We start from the raw sequence: 16938 nt of genomic DNA on the forward strand, positions 1-16938 counted from the left end.
GCATATAGATTTTTTAGACAGTAAGATTAAATATGGCTGCCATTTTGTTACGATCTTTTCATGTACAGAGCCATAACTCAGACATCTTTCCACCAGTATCATTCAAAGTTGGTATAAGGACATTGACCTATGTCATACATATGCACATTGATTTGTTGAACGGCATGTAGCAGTATCATGTCAATTACCTAAGTTTCATAATTAGACTGATATGTCGAGAAATACTGCATCAGATTCATGAAACTTGGTACACATGTTAAGCTTACTTTGCTTTAACAATGAAAAAGGCATTTATCAGTGTCATTTTAATTAATGTGTAATTGCTTATTTAATGAACTTTCCTAATTAGAGTTATATATCCACAAATACTGCGTCAAATTTGATGAAACTCGGTACAGATGTTGATCTCATAGTTTGTAAATACTGCACTAAACTTTATGAAATATGGTACCGGTGATAATCTATTAGTGTTAGGATAGTATGCAAAAATGTTCGGCAACATCCTGTTGATTCATTACTAATTGACTCATTTAATGACATTTGTAATTAGGATGCGGCCTACGTTGGTTTATGTTTTCACCACCGTGGAACTCATTCTTGGCCATTTAGCGCCATCTGTATCACAGTATTTTTATCATAGACCTAATTAATGAAGAGGACTCTATCCTCTCTGAGGACTTTTAATTAAAGTACCAATGAACAAGTGGGGACTGTGCCATCAACGACTTGTTCAATTTAAAATTGATGCTTGAAAAGTCATCTTTATGGTAAGTCCAGTATATGTAATGATGAATTAAATGTAAACTTACCATTTTAGGATGTTTTCACATGTTCAAATGAAACTTCCTTCAGTTTTAACTTACATGAAATATCATTGGAAAAGTTAAATTATTAGCATGAAAATAAGAATGAAATACTTCTAAATGCTTTCATTATGATTTAGTATATATACTAACTAGTACAGATGTAAATAACCTTGTTTTGCTTATCTATGTACAGAATACAACGACCCTGGAAGTTGCAGGTGTCCATTTGATTTCAAGTATTTCTCATTTTTATCACAACTGGAAGTTGTGATATAGAGGTGGTTTCAACCGGTGTTTGATGTCGTCCATTTCCGTAAACGACAAAAAGTCAAAAACTGCTGAACAGACTGCATTGATATTTGATACCGATACATAGACTGGTTCCAAGGTTCCAATTCGAAAAATGGAGCCAAATGAAGTGCCGGTTAGATAGTTTTGGGAAATTTCTAACCCCCCTTTTTATCTAATTGATTTTAGGGGTCTTTCATATATGTAGTTTTGGAATGTACACCAATCCTGCATTGTGGACTGTTTTATGAGTTGTTGAACAGAAATGAGGTTTGATGAATGTTAGAAATATGCAGGATGGCTGATTCGAAGTATAAGAGATTTCTATGGTCTTTTGGGCATCAAAAGCATTAAAAAAAACATATTTCATAGTTTAGATTCTCACTTTTGAGATGACCCTAGGCATTTGTTTAGTAAACATCCTTGAGTCAATATACAGACTTTGACATTCCAGAGATTAAGTATCCACAACCTCACATGTTACAGTCTTTCACTACAATGGTATGGCCCAAACCCATTGTTATCAATGGAGAGTGTGGACCTGTCTACAGGAAATTGGGGTGAACAGGTTAGACAATGACGTTACAAGTTGTAGGTTAGTTATCAAGGTAGCACCAGCATAGAGTCCTGAGCATCTGTCCATGTGTTCTCACAGCAAATTACAGGGAAAAAAATTATTTGAGAAGTTTCTCTCCTTTAAATAGAAGTATATTACAATTTAAACCTGTCATGGATAGATTGCTCTCAAATGATCTGAAACACAGTTATTGCCCATTAGCAACAAATCTATAGCAAGATTTATGTAAAGTTCATGAACTTACACAAGGTATTAGACAAAAGATGACCATGACTTTGCTACTTTTCAACATTTATTTCAATCAGATTTCCCCAGCTTAGTGTATAATTTTGTAATCTTAATTACTGTCAACTTAGCTTTACTAACTTATTCATACCTCATTATTCTTACACTACTGTTATACCTTATAACCGCAAAATTTCAAGAGATGCATATATGATTGTCACTTAACAAACAATTTACAAATATGTCTTCTGCTTTTTCTCCATATACATATACATGTCTCTTTTCTCATAAAAATGAGCTTAAAATCGCAATGTGAAAAATAGTCTTTCAGCTATATGTTGCTCATTGACTTCGTGGTCTGTCTAATTCACAGTGAGTGTGGTTGTTGATAAATGCTGATAATACTAGGCGGTCATAATGTCCAAGCGCCATTGGCGGTATTTTTTAACATAATGACCATAGGTCATTATCACATCTGGAAGTTGTGATATACGGTAGGGTTAGCTTCAACCGGTGGTGGACAGTGTCCATTTTCCGTAAACGACAAAAAGTCAAAAAGCGCTGAACAGACTGCATTGATATTTGGTAGAGATATTCAGACTAATTCCAAGGTTCCGATTCCGAAAAATGGAGCCAAACGGAGCAGCGGTTAGATAGTTTTGGGAAATTTCTAACCCCCCCTTAACTAATTGTTAGGGGTCTTTCATATGTGTAGTTTTGGAATGTACACCAATCCTGCATTGTGGACTATTTAATGAGTTGTGGAACAGAAATGAGGTTTTGATGAATGTTACAAATATGCAGGATGGCTGATTCAAAGTATCAGAGATTTTCATGCGCTTTTGGTAATAAAATTGATAAAAAACAACATATTTAATGTTTTAGATTTCTCACATTTGTTATGACCCTTAACATTACAGACTTGATGACATAACTAGCTGCTGGACCTGTTTACTGGCGCATTGATTTAAAGACAAAGATCGTTTTATTTTGTAATAAGGACGTGTGATTTCGTAAAACATAGTCTATTAGCCTGGAAATGTGATTTTTGCGAATATTGCTTACCCCACTGACAAACAGTGTGGTTTGAAAATGGCTGGAATTCGCTACTTCGGGACTTTGTTTTCTGTGTGCATTTACTGACAAACTCCAAACCCGCAGCACCTACCCATTCAGTATTTCATGTACAGGTGTACCCAGAGATAGAGTAGTTTCACAATGTGCCAGTTGTGATCAAGTGCCATTGGCGCTATTTTTTAATTTTGTCTGTATTTTTCAGATTGTATTTAAAATAAAGGTATTTGATCATTTCAATTTGTATTTTTTCAGTTTCTGTGTACCTTTCCTTTTCGTTTCCTATATTTTTTGTTTAGCTCTTTATTTGTCCCTTTTTTAAAATGCAACTTTTTGGGATAAGTTACTTTTGATATTCAGAGAGTTTGTAAAAGATGCTTGCCCGAAACTGTTACCGGTACATGTAATTTATTTGAGTCTTGTCACTTCGAGAAATTAAAAAAAAATGTTTTATTCTATATGCACGTGCCTGTTTTGATCATTTATGTTATGGTTTGAAGTAATTTTAATAACATTACAGTTAATTTGCCATTGTGCTGTTAAAACAATCACCGTACAATACAAATAAGGCAATAATACATTGATTTCTGCCTATATGATGAAAAAGGTGCCTCTCTAATTTTTGCCGTTTGTGGCGCTGTTCTGTGGCTTCCGATTGAATGTGTATCCATAAAGTTCGCACACAAGTTAAAAGTCTGGGCCTGCTGGGTATCGCTTTAAACTGCTTAGTGTCACTTTTCCGACAAGCATTTAATTACTCCTTGGCCTAATGATGTCCCTCTCTCCGTACAGTATTATGTATAATTCTGCGCTGCACGTACAACAATTAGAAGTCACCCCTTTGACAAAATTAAAATAAACAACACCTCTTTTTCAGAATTCCCAGAGCTTCAATGAACTAGTGTTATTACATTTCCATATAATACTTATAGCCCCTAAACTTGTAATAATAATAATAATAATAATAATAATAATAATAATATATATATATATATATATATATATATATATATATATATATATATATATATATATATATATATATATATATATATATATATATATATAACTTGATTGATACACACTACCACACCAAGTTGTTTAGTCCGAACGTATTTTAATGAACTTGTGACACAACGTTTCGCTCCCAAAAATGGAGCTTCTCCAGGTGTACAGACAGGGGTGTCTTATTATGGCGAGTAGTTGAGAGATGATTGTTGAAACGTAGTCTAAGTGAAGTCTTAGTTTCACCCACATATTGTTTTGAGCAACGTTTGCATGTGATGAGATAAATGATGTTTTTACTTTGACAGCTCATATTATTTCTGATTTCATGGGTGGTATTATTGGCTGTGCTAGTGAAATGGGTGATATCCGATGAAAATTTGCAAACATTGCATGCCCTTTTTGAGCCGCATTTAAAGAAACCAGGTTTGTGTGTAATGGACGTACTAATGTCGGAGTGAACCAGAAGATCGCGGAGATTTCTGTTACGACGGTATGATATTATAGGTGTATCTGGTATCGCCTGTGTACATCTTGGTGATTTGTGTAGAGTGTTAAAGTGTGAGGAGATACTTTTTTTCAAGTCGGGATGACGAGGATTAAAGGTGGTGACAAGGGGGATGCGTGATTGGGGTTGTTTATTATGGTATTGCAGTAAGGTTGTTCTGGGGATCGCCTTGGCCCGTTCGATTTGGTTTACCACAAGATTCCGTGGGTAGCCTCGTTCCAAGAGAGAAAATGTAGTTCAGAAAGGTGTGTGTCTCTCCAATGAGTTTCTGAACAAATGCGACAAATGCAAATGCAAACTCTGATCAGCATGATATCAACGACATTATAATTTCAGCGATAGTGCAAATATATCAGTCAGATGATAAGCTGTGCAAACAAATCGAATCACTATGGATCCAGAAACTCAATACTCTTTCACCTGTTGGCTTAAACATCCGCCCAATATTCAAATAAGTTCCCACAGCGCCCTCTCAGTCCATTTCCCGGAGGTATAAATAGCCATTCACCTGCATATCGCACGTCAGATTCCAATCTTGGGCGTCGGACTGCAAGGTGGGTACTTTTTTCACAAAATCACATATCATTTCCAATCGATCGACTTTCTCAAACAATTCCACAGTTTAAAGTTTTGTAAAGCAATGTTTTCTTAATGTACAGCATTTATTTATAAGCACGATCTTTGTATTTTCCGTTATACAGTACACCTGAAGAAGCTCCAGTTTTGGAGCGAAACGTTGTGTCACAAGTTCATTAAAATACGTTCGGACCAAATAACTGGGTGTGGTAGTGTGTATCAATCAAGTTTTCAATATTATTCCACTCCACTCTCCACTGGGGATCAACTGCTCACGTCCTGTTGATACTTTATATTATATATATATATATATATATATATATATATATATATATATATATATATATATATATATATATAATATATATATATATATATATATATATATATATATATATATATATATATATATATATATATATATATATGGAACAACTGAACACGACTAGTTCCACGTCTAGCAATACCTATGCCCTGCGGAAACGCATAAAGCACTATACATTGCCTGAATGGACACCAAGCCACTGATAAGAAGCTCCCCACCAAAAAGGTTGAGCACTATAGTTAACTCTTGCGAAAGCATGGAACAACTGAACACGACAAGTTCCACGTCTAGCAATATATATATATATATATATATATATATATATATATATATATATATATATATATATATATATATATATATATATTATACACCTACTGCCATAACCTATGGGAGTTTGACTGTCAAATAACTTTCCGTATTGTGTATAGTACGTGGAGTCCCCAATACGGGAGACGAGCGACGCGCCTGTTTGACCTTTGACCTAGCGATCATCGGATGGTAAACAAACTATTTACGGTGAGTTATGGCCATAATAACAACTTCCACCAAAATTTATTCGTAGTATAAGGTTTAAAACACGCTAAACATAAAACTGAGTCTAAATGCAATTGATTTTAATTTAAAAAAAATTAAATTGAAAACATTCAGCGAAGTTTGCTTGTGCTGCACTGCTTGTACTTGCGTTGGCTTGGTGCCAACGCAAGGGACTTGTACTAGAGAGCAGTAGATCGCGCGCGTTCCACTCATATTTCGCGTGCCGCATCCCTCAAATTTACATTAGAATTAGTTAATACGGACGATTAAAGGAGGGAGGTGTATAATAATAGGGTTATACACAAATACGGCCCTGTATGGACTCGGGCTCAGTGAGTGACGTATTGGACACGCCTTCGGCTCGTCCAATACGTCACTCACTGAGTCCTTGTCCATACAGGACCATATTTTTATGAATAACCCTATGAAATATATAATAGCCCAAACAAGGGACTATTTGCCCGGAGGGCAGATAACCATTTACCTTACATCAGGAGGGCAAATGGTCTCTTGCCTTGTGGGTATATAGTCCCTTGTTTGGACTATAATATAAGGTTATTCACCAAATACCGGGATTTATGTCCGAGTACATCGTGCAGCGGAGGTATTGTCCGAGACGCGTAGCGTCGAGGACGATACCGTAGCGTACGATATGGCACAAGATCACTAATTCACTTCCGGGTTCGTTACCCACGAAGATAGTTCGGAAGAAAAATAGTGCAGACCTTGAAGTTTTGATATCTGCATGGATGCTTGTTTAGTTTGAACTTTAACGTCAAGAATTTTTGTAAAGATATTTTTCTGCCTGAATCAAAATGCAGACTGTTGCGAATAATGGCTGAAGCATTTGGTGGTAATATGAGGAGTTCTAGGGCTAATAGAAATCATAACAATAAGCCTGAAATTTGTCAAAACACCACTGAGGGGCGCCATTTTCATCGCTATCTCAAAATTTCCGTGGACTTGCCCACACGAAAAATTAATCAGTAGTCAAGCTGACATTGACCTAACACCTGTTAAGAGGATTCGTGCCGCTGAATGTTTTAAAATAGGAAAATCGAGCTCAACGCTACTGTGGCGGCCTATGGGAAATGAATTAGTGGTCTTGTGCCATATAAGAGGACATAATTCATATATCATATATTCATATATTCACATATTCATAATATACTATGCGAGTAACCGGATGTGTACCCTACTTTCATGCGCGCCGCCATGCTTTTTTGAGTGCTTGTAAATAAACAAATACGAAACATGCAAATTTATATTTTATGACATGCCATTTATGAAATATATCTGTCTTATTAGCCAGTAAGTATTATTATCCACCTTGTCGCTGATACAAAATATCGTTGATATCACGCATAAAAAGTAGAAAAAGGAGAAACTTTTGCATATGAACAGGGCATACACAAACAATGCTGGGATTGAATTTTAGAAAAGCGCCCCTGTGTCAATAACTAGATTCAAAAATTGCCAGTTTTTAGACGAACGCTGTTGTTTTCAGCTTCCAAGTGGAAGGTGGGCGGTGCCGTTACCATTGCTATGATAATGATGACATAATACGTCCCTCGTTTGACACAAGAGGCTGTTATCATGGTAAAAATTGCCAATTTTTGTCCAACATTTTTACACATTACAAAAAATCTATAACTGCATGATGCTGCAGGGTTTGACGTCGTGTACGTACGTGAACTGCTTTCATCAGAGGGAAACTGGGCAAAGTTGTCATACAAACGTATATGGAGTAACAATTAATCTATTTTTCATGAATCAATACAGTAACATTACCATTATTAACCCTGGCGCGACACCAATGGCTGAGCCCTATATAATATAACACCTTTTTAGTCCAACTTTACTTGAAAAACGTTGAAATTTAGGCGTGCTTGGATGCTTCTGCACTGTGCGATCGCGAGAAGACTTGGAACGCGTTCAGCGCGTCTGCTAAGCGCACAGAACGAAATTTCGACCCGCGCTGCGCATTGCGCGTGGTAGAAATTTACGTCAGCAGCATAATTTCACTTAAATTCACCGGTTTTGGACTGACCATGATTTGCTTTGTGAAGTACTGAATGTTAAGAAGTCTATATTGTTGTAAAAATGTAAAATATTCTCTCTTTTTTCTCGCGTTGACGTAAAGGTGTTTTGAGGTCAAAGGTCAAATAGCGTCGTTTAACACCTAAAGTTATTGGACTCCGCGTCAAAGTTATTGGACTCCGCGTCCTCTGATACCGAAACTTACTGTACGACGAAACTCCATAGGTTACAAACGTAGGTGTATAATAATATAGGGTTATTCACAAATACGGCCCTGTATGGACGAGGGCTCAGTGAGTGACGTATTGGACGAGCCGAAGGCGAGTCCAATACGTCACTCCCTGAGCCCGAGTTCATACAGGGCCGTATTTTGTGTATAACCCTATTAGTATTTTGTGTATAACCCTATATTATACAACTCCCTCCATTAATCGTCCGTATAAACTAATTCTATGGTAAATTTTGAGGGATGCGGCACGCGCGATATGAGTGGAACACGCTCGATCTACTGCTCCGTAGTACAAGTCCCTGACTTTGACACGAAGCCAATTAATTTTCAGTGCAGTACAAGCAAACTTCGCTGAATGTTTTTAATTTAATTAGTTTTTTAAAATAAAAATCAATTGCCATTAGACTCAGTTTTGTGTTTAGCGTGTTTTCAACTCTATACTACAGTAACGGATACATTTCGGTGGAAGTTGTTATTATATCTATAACTCACCGTTAAATAGTTTGTTGACATCCGATAATCGCTAGGTCAAAGGTCAAACAGGCGCGTCGCGCGTCTCCCGTATTGGGGACTCCACGTATATACAAAATACGGAAAGTTATTGGACAGTCAAACTCCCATAGGTTACGGCAGTAGGTGTATAATAATACTCTATTACATGCCTCTCTCACACAGTGTTCAATAGAAATGTTTTGGGTTGTTTTCATATTACAATCATATGCTATATTTCCATGTTAGACTAAAATCCGTTAAGAAGTAGAACGATTTTCTTCATCGAAAGGAGCAATGATAAATTAAAATCGTTGCCAAACAGTTTATAAGATGTTATATGTTTTGTGAAACACTCACTATACAGCCTGTCATTAAACGGTATGATTAAACTAATAAAAATATCGTCTCAATGTTTTCTTATTCCGATTACGACAATGAAAACCTGTAATCAACTGTCCATTAAACCTGTCGACATCGACCTTCATCGATAACCCTATTTCGCCGGTGACATGGCCTCTACCTGTTGCCACTGATAATTCTGGCACTGTACACATACTTGGAAGCCATGAACCTGGGAGCAACTTTTCAATAGGCTGTACACTTGTGCTTACGAGGCGTCGGACCCTGCTAAAAATATGGCACATTGTTCATTCACTATAACTGTAGAAGGTAATTAGAATTTTTAATCTAAGGTGATTTTATGCTTGCATTATACTTTAACACCCTTCCCTTCAACTCAGAGTACTTGTAGGGATGTCAATAACAACTGATGCAGTAATAAGTGACAGGACATTAATCAATACAAACCAGATATGCCAACGCAGCATTGTAGGGTTTAACAATATCATAAACGTACGTTATATGTTATCTATTAAATACTTTAACTCTTGTTTTGCCAAGGAAGAGTGTTATACTTAAAATTGCGAATATTGTTGTTTACCGATGTATTAATACGACTGTAACGAGTCTGGGTGAGTTGACAAGGTCAATAGCAACCTTTGTAGGCTGCAGCATATTAGCTGGAATCATTCTCATTAAATTACACGGGTAGAGCCACTATATCATGGGTTGGACTTGCGTAAGCACCTTCTACGATTTCTCTTAATCTTACTACTTTCAAGAAATCAATATATACATCATTTAGGAGCTGAATAAAAAGTACAAGACGGAGAGAATCGGAATTTATCAAAATGATTTTTTGTCACAGTACGTGTCAACAATATCTTAATTGACATGTAAAGATATGCACTTGTAAACACCCTATTCTATACACGTACATTTATATCAATCAGGAATTACCTACAATTGCAAAGATATTGCTATTTTCAAATTAAAAAAAAAAAAACTTCATAGTTTTTTCATAGAATATACCATGAATGTCAATATTTTCGATAAAATCCAAACCTTAAATCTCTTGTACACACGTGCATTTTTTACCTCGCATGAAAAGAGAAGTACATTTACATAAATTATAAGCATGCTTTTATAGGGAAATTGTTAAGCTTTTGCCAAGGCATAGTTTTGAATAAGCACTATGTCGGCCACATCTTGTCTTACTATATTTGCACAAAAATGGTGACCATCCTCGTTAACGGCATGTGCAAAAGTTAACGACCATTCAGAAATGCTAGTGCAAACATGGCAACTCATACCCGTAAAACACCAGTCTCGCCTTTTATTTCTGACCAGTCCCTTGTGCACAATCGGAAAACATGTGGATATTTTCACAATATATGTTAGGCCGCCGTTGCTGCTGAGTACAGTCAAACAGGCCGCTGTAGCAACATGGTCTTTGCCTAAAACAAATCTTATTAGTTTGAGGGATGTATTTTCCATACTTTGTGCTTATTTGCATTATCAACTACTGAGAAAAAGGGAAATATATTGAGCTTAGCAGCACAAAATTTAATGAAATGTTCTACAAATTTGGTTACACTAGGATATATCAGCCATTAAAGATATTAAAGAGTGACTTGCTAGGTAATGCTAATTTTCATATTAATGAACTTTTATAATTAGGGATATATAAGAGGAGTGATTGAACTGAAGTTCACAAAATTTGCTGCGAAGAATTTGAAAAATTGTGATATAAAATACGCACATTGTGACCTGCTTATTACTAATGTGCATATATTTACGAACTTGTATCATCAAAAAGAGGCCGAATCTTGCTAGTAATGATCTTGTTTATTACAATAACTGAGAATAACTCACGGTTCAGCGACTGTACCGTGTTGATAAATTCAAAGCCAGCTACCAAAGTATCGGACACTTTCCTTTTTGTCTGGTATTTCTGTTTATTGTCATGTGAGCGCTTAAAGAGGTACAACTATGACAGATAAAAAACGACAAGCAGCAGAACTGATCATGGTAAATAATAATTGATCATATCACGCTCCTGTCATATAGCTAAATTTGGAACAAAAAATACAGACATGAGGAAAACCAATAAATGGCATAGTGGTACGCTAATTGAGGAATCGCCACTAGCACGTTGCATTTTGTTATTTTTGATGTCGTGTGTATAGCAGCAAGTTAACGGGAGTGCTCAGAATTATATCATGGTAGTAAAACTCCAATTTTAATGAAGAGTGTAGTACATAAAATTTGCAATTATCACTATTTGCCAGTGTGTTGTCACAATTGTAATGAATCTAAACGATTTGACAAGGTCATAAGAAACCTTCCGAGACAATTGCATGTTAGCTTGAGTCATTTTTTCATTGGACTACTCTCATTGACCTACAATATCTGAAGGTTTCTACAGGGTTAACTACCTTCTCGGATTCCTGCTAATCATTGTGCCTTCGAGAAATTCACAAAAAGTACATCACTTATGGACTTCACAGAAATTTCAGGGAGCCAGCAGGGTAATTTTTTTCCAAAATGCGTGTAACAGTTCTTAACAATATATCGTAATTGACATGTAATTAATAATGTGACCTTTGAACTTTCAACAAGTACTTTTCAACCTCACAAATAATAACGTTCATGAAATTTTTAAGTAATTCGACAAAAATCACATTTCGCACTAAATAATTTAATAAACTACTTTAACTACAATTGGCTATTCAAAAATCAAAAGGGACAATAGCTACGTGTAACTCTCAATATTGTGCTTATAATTGTGCAGAGAACATTATTGATTATCAAAAACTTAAAGAAGGCTTGAAAATGAATATTGAGGACATTTACTTCAAAATGAACTTGTCAGGTATCACAAGATTTGGTGGGGAAAGTAGTGAATTGTTTACCCATAAGAGGTGAATCAATATTTTGGGTGAAATTCCAGAACATTATTTGTTGTTAAAATGTGCCCTGTCAAATACCCTCTTATAATTAAATGCATTGATATTAATTGTCAGACCCTTATTAAAGCATATATTATTAGCTAGTTTAGTATTATAAATATGTTCATAGATTTCTTAAAGACTGCTATGTATAGAGAATCAACATTTTTTATGAAATTCCGGAGCCACATTTCTTGTACACATAGGCACTTGTAACCACCCTATTGCAATCAAGAACATTAATTTTAATTACCAAACGTCTAATGCACTATATATTGCTGGTTTCATTGTGAAAAACAAAATTTTATATAGTTTCCATCCAAAACTTGCTTCTTGCACGCGCATTTATTGTTATTTATGATATCTTCTACAACAACAATTGCACTATTACCACTACCTGGTCGTACAGAATCAGTATTATGCCAGTCTATTGACGACGCAAATGTAACCATCTGATTGGCCAAGACGTGAAACCTAACGCAGCTAAAACAAGCGTAAAAATTGAGATGGAGGAAAATTCCTTCTTTGACGTTTTACCCCAGAATGTCAATATGCTGTTCTGATATGAATAAGCTACCTCAGCAACGGATATACCACACGGTTTTGACCATTTGATTCCACAAATCCATACGCATATTTGCTGGCGCATATATTTTGTGAACTGGTCAAAGTCTCGTGATATATCCGTCCCTTGGGCGGTGTATCGGCTGCGCAGAATGCTGGTCAGCAGCAATTGTATTTTATATGTACCTAAAAGTTATTTTAGATGTTTTGTTTGACCATCAAAGCAGCTTAATTGCTTAATCTCGAAATATCAATCTATATCTATAAGATTTAGCAATAAACCAATATACCACTCTGTTTTGCCAGGTTGCCTATTTACGCACGGTTAATAGCAAGTGGTGTATGTCACGATTTTCGTAAAGTATAGTCGCATTGCCCGGAATGATTTCTGGTATAAATAAATGATACACATATGAAAAGGAAATGTCATTTGACCACTGAGACTCTTGAATTACACAGCCATGGTACATTTAAAAATCCTAAGAGTTGAACACAAAAAACAGGATTATATATTTCTTCTTCATTTTTCTACTTCTCTTCTGAACCACATATTTACACAGCAAAGGTTAGGCCCTTCTTGATACACTGAATGGAACAAGCGAGACCTTGTCGACAAATGAAGTAAGTAGATGCTCATATACATTATTATGTAATGTTAACATTAACTGTACACACAATCAAACCCATGTCCTCACTGTGAGTTTCTGGGTCTGTGTTAACGCTTTGCAAATACAGGGGATTATACCGAGGAAACTCAGTGCGTCCACACTCTTAAAGTTTGGGTCTTTGTTTTGAAACTGACACCGACCTAAACGACCTCTACGGTTATATTAGGCATCATGCAACAACCAAAATGGTTAATGGATTTATCGCCGATTGATCGCCAAGGATTTCACATAGTTCATCAAAGAATGGCATGGTCTCCCTTCCTCAAGTGCTTCTGTTTTTGTGGTCCATTATATCTGTGTATTTGCCTTCATGGTTTTTACTTTTCTATGAAACTGGTCGGGGCTTCTCTATAGTGCCTTGACTGCCCCAGGGGTTATTCTTTTATTTTCATTGGGGTGCCGCCTGAGTTGAAGACAAATTACCATGAATATTCCCAAAAATATGATTCATTGTTAGGGAGTTTGCTTGAAAATATCTGAAATTCTTTATTCTGTTTAAGTGAAGGGCTTCCTACGGAAACGGGACATCTGTTTCGTTTGGGGTTTTAAGGATGAAAAATCGATCTATGTTTAAGGACTTGTTGTGAATAAGAGACCCGTTTCGGCAGTACATGCCCGTAAAATTTTATCTATTGGAGTATCCACAGGGGCTTGGCTGCTGCTTTGTCTGCAACTATTTCATAAACGCCGGCCCAGGGACGTTGGGAACTGTTCTTATTTATTTTTAAGCATTGGTATATGATAAATAATGTCATTGCCCTTTACTCTCCACCTCGTCAATGATGGCGCTTTCTCCCATGATGTAACTTTGTTTTGTTTTGTCCGTTTTTAAAAAGGGAAATGCGAGTTTTTAATTATAAAAAAAACATTTCCTCTATATCCCGACCCAAAGCTATCACGTATAAAAACTCACCTTGGGTGAACTTCCTCTTTAATTAATTTGGCCCATAGCTCCACAGATAACACAGTGGATATTACATTGTATATATGGCAATGGAAGAAGATATCCAAAACTGTTCCTTTGGTGTTTGTTAAACGGGAAAAACTACTTTTGATGACTTTTCACTTTTTCAAACAGGTTGTCAAATATTTGGATGAATTATCAAACTCCATAACTGGTGTTCATAATATGAACATGTCACAGGAACAGAACGAAGAGATAATAAATGGTAAATAAAACCATAGCCTATTAGAATTCTAAGTTGAATGCACTTTAATAGATAATTAGTGACAGGAAGTTCATGATGTTTCGAATTTGGTTCTTGAAAATATATTATTCTGCATGATATATATAAATTATATTTTATCCAGTCTCTGAAGGTCAAAACGGCTTCTTTTGCAATTAATTTAAATTAAGTTTCGCTTGCATTAAGGCAAGTTTACTGAAAAAAACTAAAAGGAGTTAGAGCAATGAGACGAAACATTTAAACATGCCTATACGTGGTCGAGCATACTTGTTCATGGCAGAATGGTCCGTGTTTTGAAAATAGGCATATCGTAATCAGGCGTAAGTTACCGATGACCCCAGTTTAATAACATGGTCTTTTTATATAGCAAAAAATTGAATGTAGGAATGTATATTACATTGCTTTACGGGTACAACTATCACGGCAGTTGCACAGATGTTCATCCTATTGAATGTTATCCATTGGTTGAAGAATCTGTGTTAGTATAATGTAAACCAAAAAATGGCACCGAATTAATTGACCCTAGACGACATACAATCCGTTTGCCTGACTAAATATCTGCCCAAATTATCACTATCAAAATCAACTTATTAACATTTTAAGATGACTATTCGAGCAAAGTAATACGATATGCAAGGCCTAGATTTCGTGCCTTCTTTAAACATCTTCCTTCTTTCAGATGTCTTAAACGAAATAGACGTCGTCGCTGCAGGTATTATTTCTTCAGTGCCTGACGTCAAGAGCAGCGGTGATGAGGCAGATATCTTCATACAATCATTGCTGAATACCGCAGACAAACTTGCAACGTTTGTACTTCTGAACAAATAGCCAAGAACCGATCCCGTGCTACTTGAAACTTCATCACTACTGTTAAATTTGGATAGTGGCTCGGCAAGCAAGATGTTCAACTCTTCTATAGAAGTTGGCTTTGGGTATGGATTTATAATACCAGAAGAAGGCAAACTTGATATCAATCTAACAGAGGAAGCAGGCCCATTGAACAGGATAGTGAGTAGATTTTGTAAATTCACAGACTGTAATACAAGTTATTATCTGTAGAGCTTTGCGGGTAAGATAGTGTTTTTGGCATAATTGTCATATCTCTCCGATGTCATTTGTAAGTTTATTGCGACAAGGCCAGTTTTTGATATACAGTCAGTAATAGAAAAATAATTAAAATTCCCATCTATGATGATGTCAACCTGTTATTTTTCAGGTTTTTAGCTCACGTGTGTAAACACGTGGGCTAATGTCAAAGCGATGTCTGTCTGTCTGTCTGTCTGTGTGTGTGTCTGTCTGTGTGTTGGTGTGTGTGTGTTGTGTGTGTCTGTCTGTCTGTCTGTGTGTGTGTCTGTCTGTCTGTCTGTTTACACGATAACTCAATAACGCCTCAACGGATTCAAGTCAGATTTGGTACACAGGTACCATATACTACTTTTTTTCGTACAATGGTTTCCCTATGGAGACGGTAATAACAGTGTAGACATATATCAAGAATACTGCACAAAATTTCATGAAACTTTACACAGATGACAATCTAAGAACATTATGATGATACTGTGAGTGTCATGTGAATAGACCCTTTTCGGGATCCGAACGAGAGTCTCGCGAGAATTCGTCAAAACGAGGCTGAACATGATCAAGGTCAATCGCATCGCCATCATCTTATTTATGTACGCTGCGCTCAGCTCCTAACATGCCTAAGTTCTAATCTACATTTGTATGTAGTTCATGTTGAACAGCGGACGTCGCTTTTGTCGGTCATCAGTCTTAACTCGGCCAATGGTTTCCCACGCTGTAACTCAGGTAAGAATCTATTTCTTCTTTTTCAATGCGTTTCATGAAAAATGAATACAGTAGTGATTTTCGCATGCTTTCACGGTGGTTAAGAATGACCTCGATACGGTAGTATATAAGTTGCAGTCATAGTCTGACAGGCGAACAAATGTCGACAGCTGTTATCTTGTGCATTCTAAGTCCGTTTGAAATATTGCGTAATATTTTTCGGTACTAGTAACTTAACTGCTGGTAAGAAGTTAAAGATAAAATCGGGCCATATTTACATGTATCTCTTCTACATCAGTTGTAACGACCGGGACCCTTGCTACCTCTACAAGTTTGTCGATAGAGCGAGAGTCCGGCAATGTCCATGGCACAGTCAGTGACTCGGTGGGCTATAGCTTTACCGATTACGGACTTCGGAGACGGCGTACTAAAACTTCAGCTTCATTCCTGACTTGCTGTGGATCATAGTTTTACCAAACTCCAGTTGTTGTTTATGATAGGGACAAGTAAGTCGAGTTACGGGACTGAAGGAAGCCATAGCGTTCTGTGTGATTTCGTCTGTCAGTACAGAGAACTTCTTCCTCTCCATTTCTATGCTCAGACACAGTTATGTCACGTCAGACAGTGTATAACCATGGATGTCTATTTTTTACATCCATGGTATAACCAACTCAATCGTTATGTTTTTTGGTGTTTTATTTTTATCCCCAATCATCCTTTTCAAAAAATGTTCGTTCAGATGTACTTTTGAGATGAAATTGA

This window comes from Ptychodera flava, chromosome 2 (assembly GCF_041260155.1).
Source record: "Ptychodera flava strain L36383 chromosome 2, AS_Pfla_20210202, whole genome shotgun sequence".
Classification (NCBI taxonomy): domain Eukaryota; kingdom Metazoa; phylum Hemichordata; class Enteropneusta; family Ptychoderidae; genus Ptychodera; species Ptychodera flava.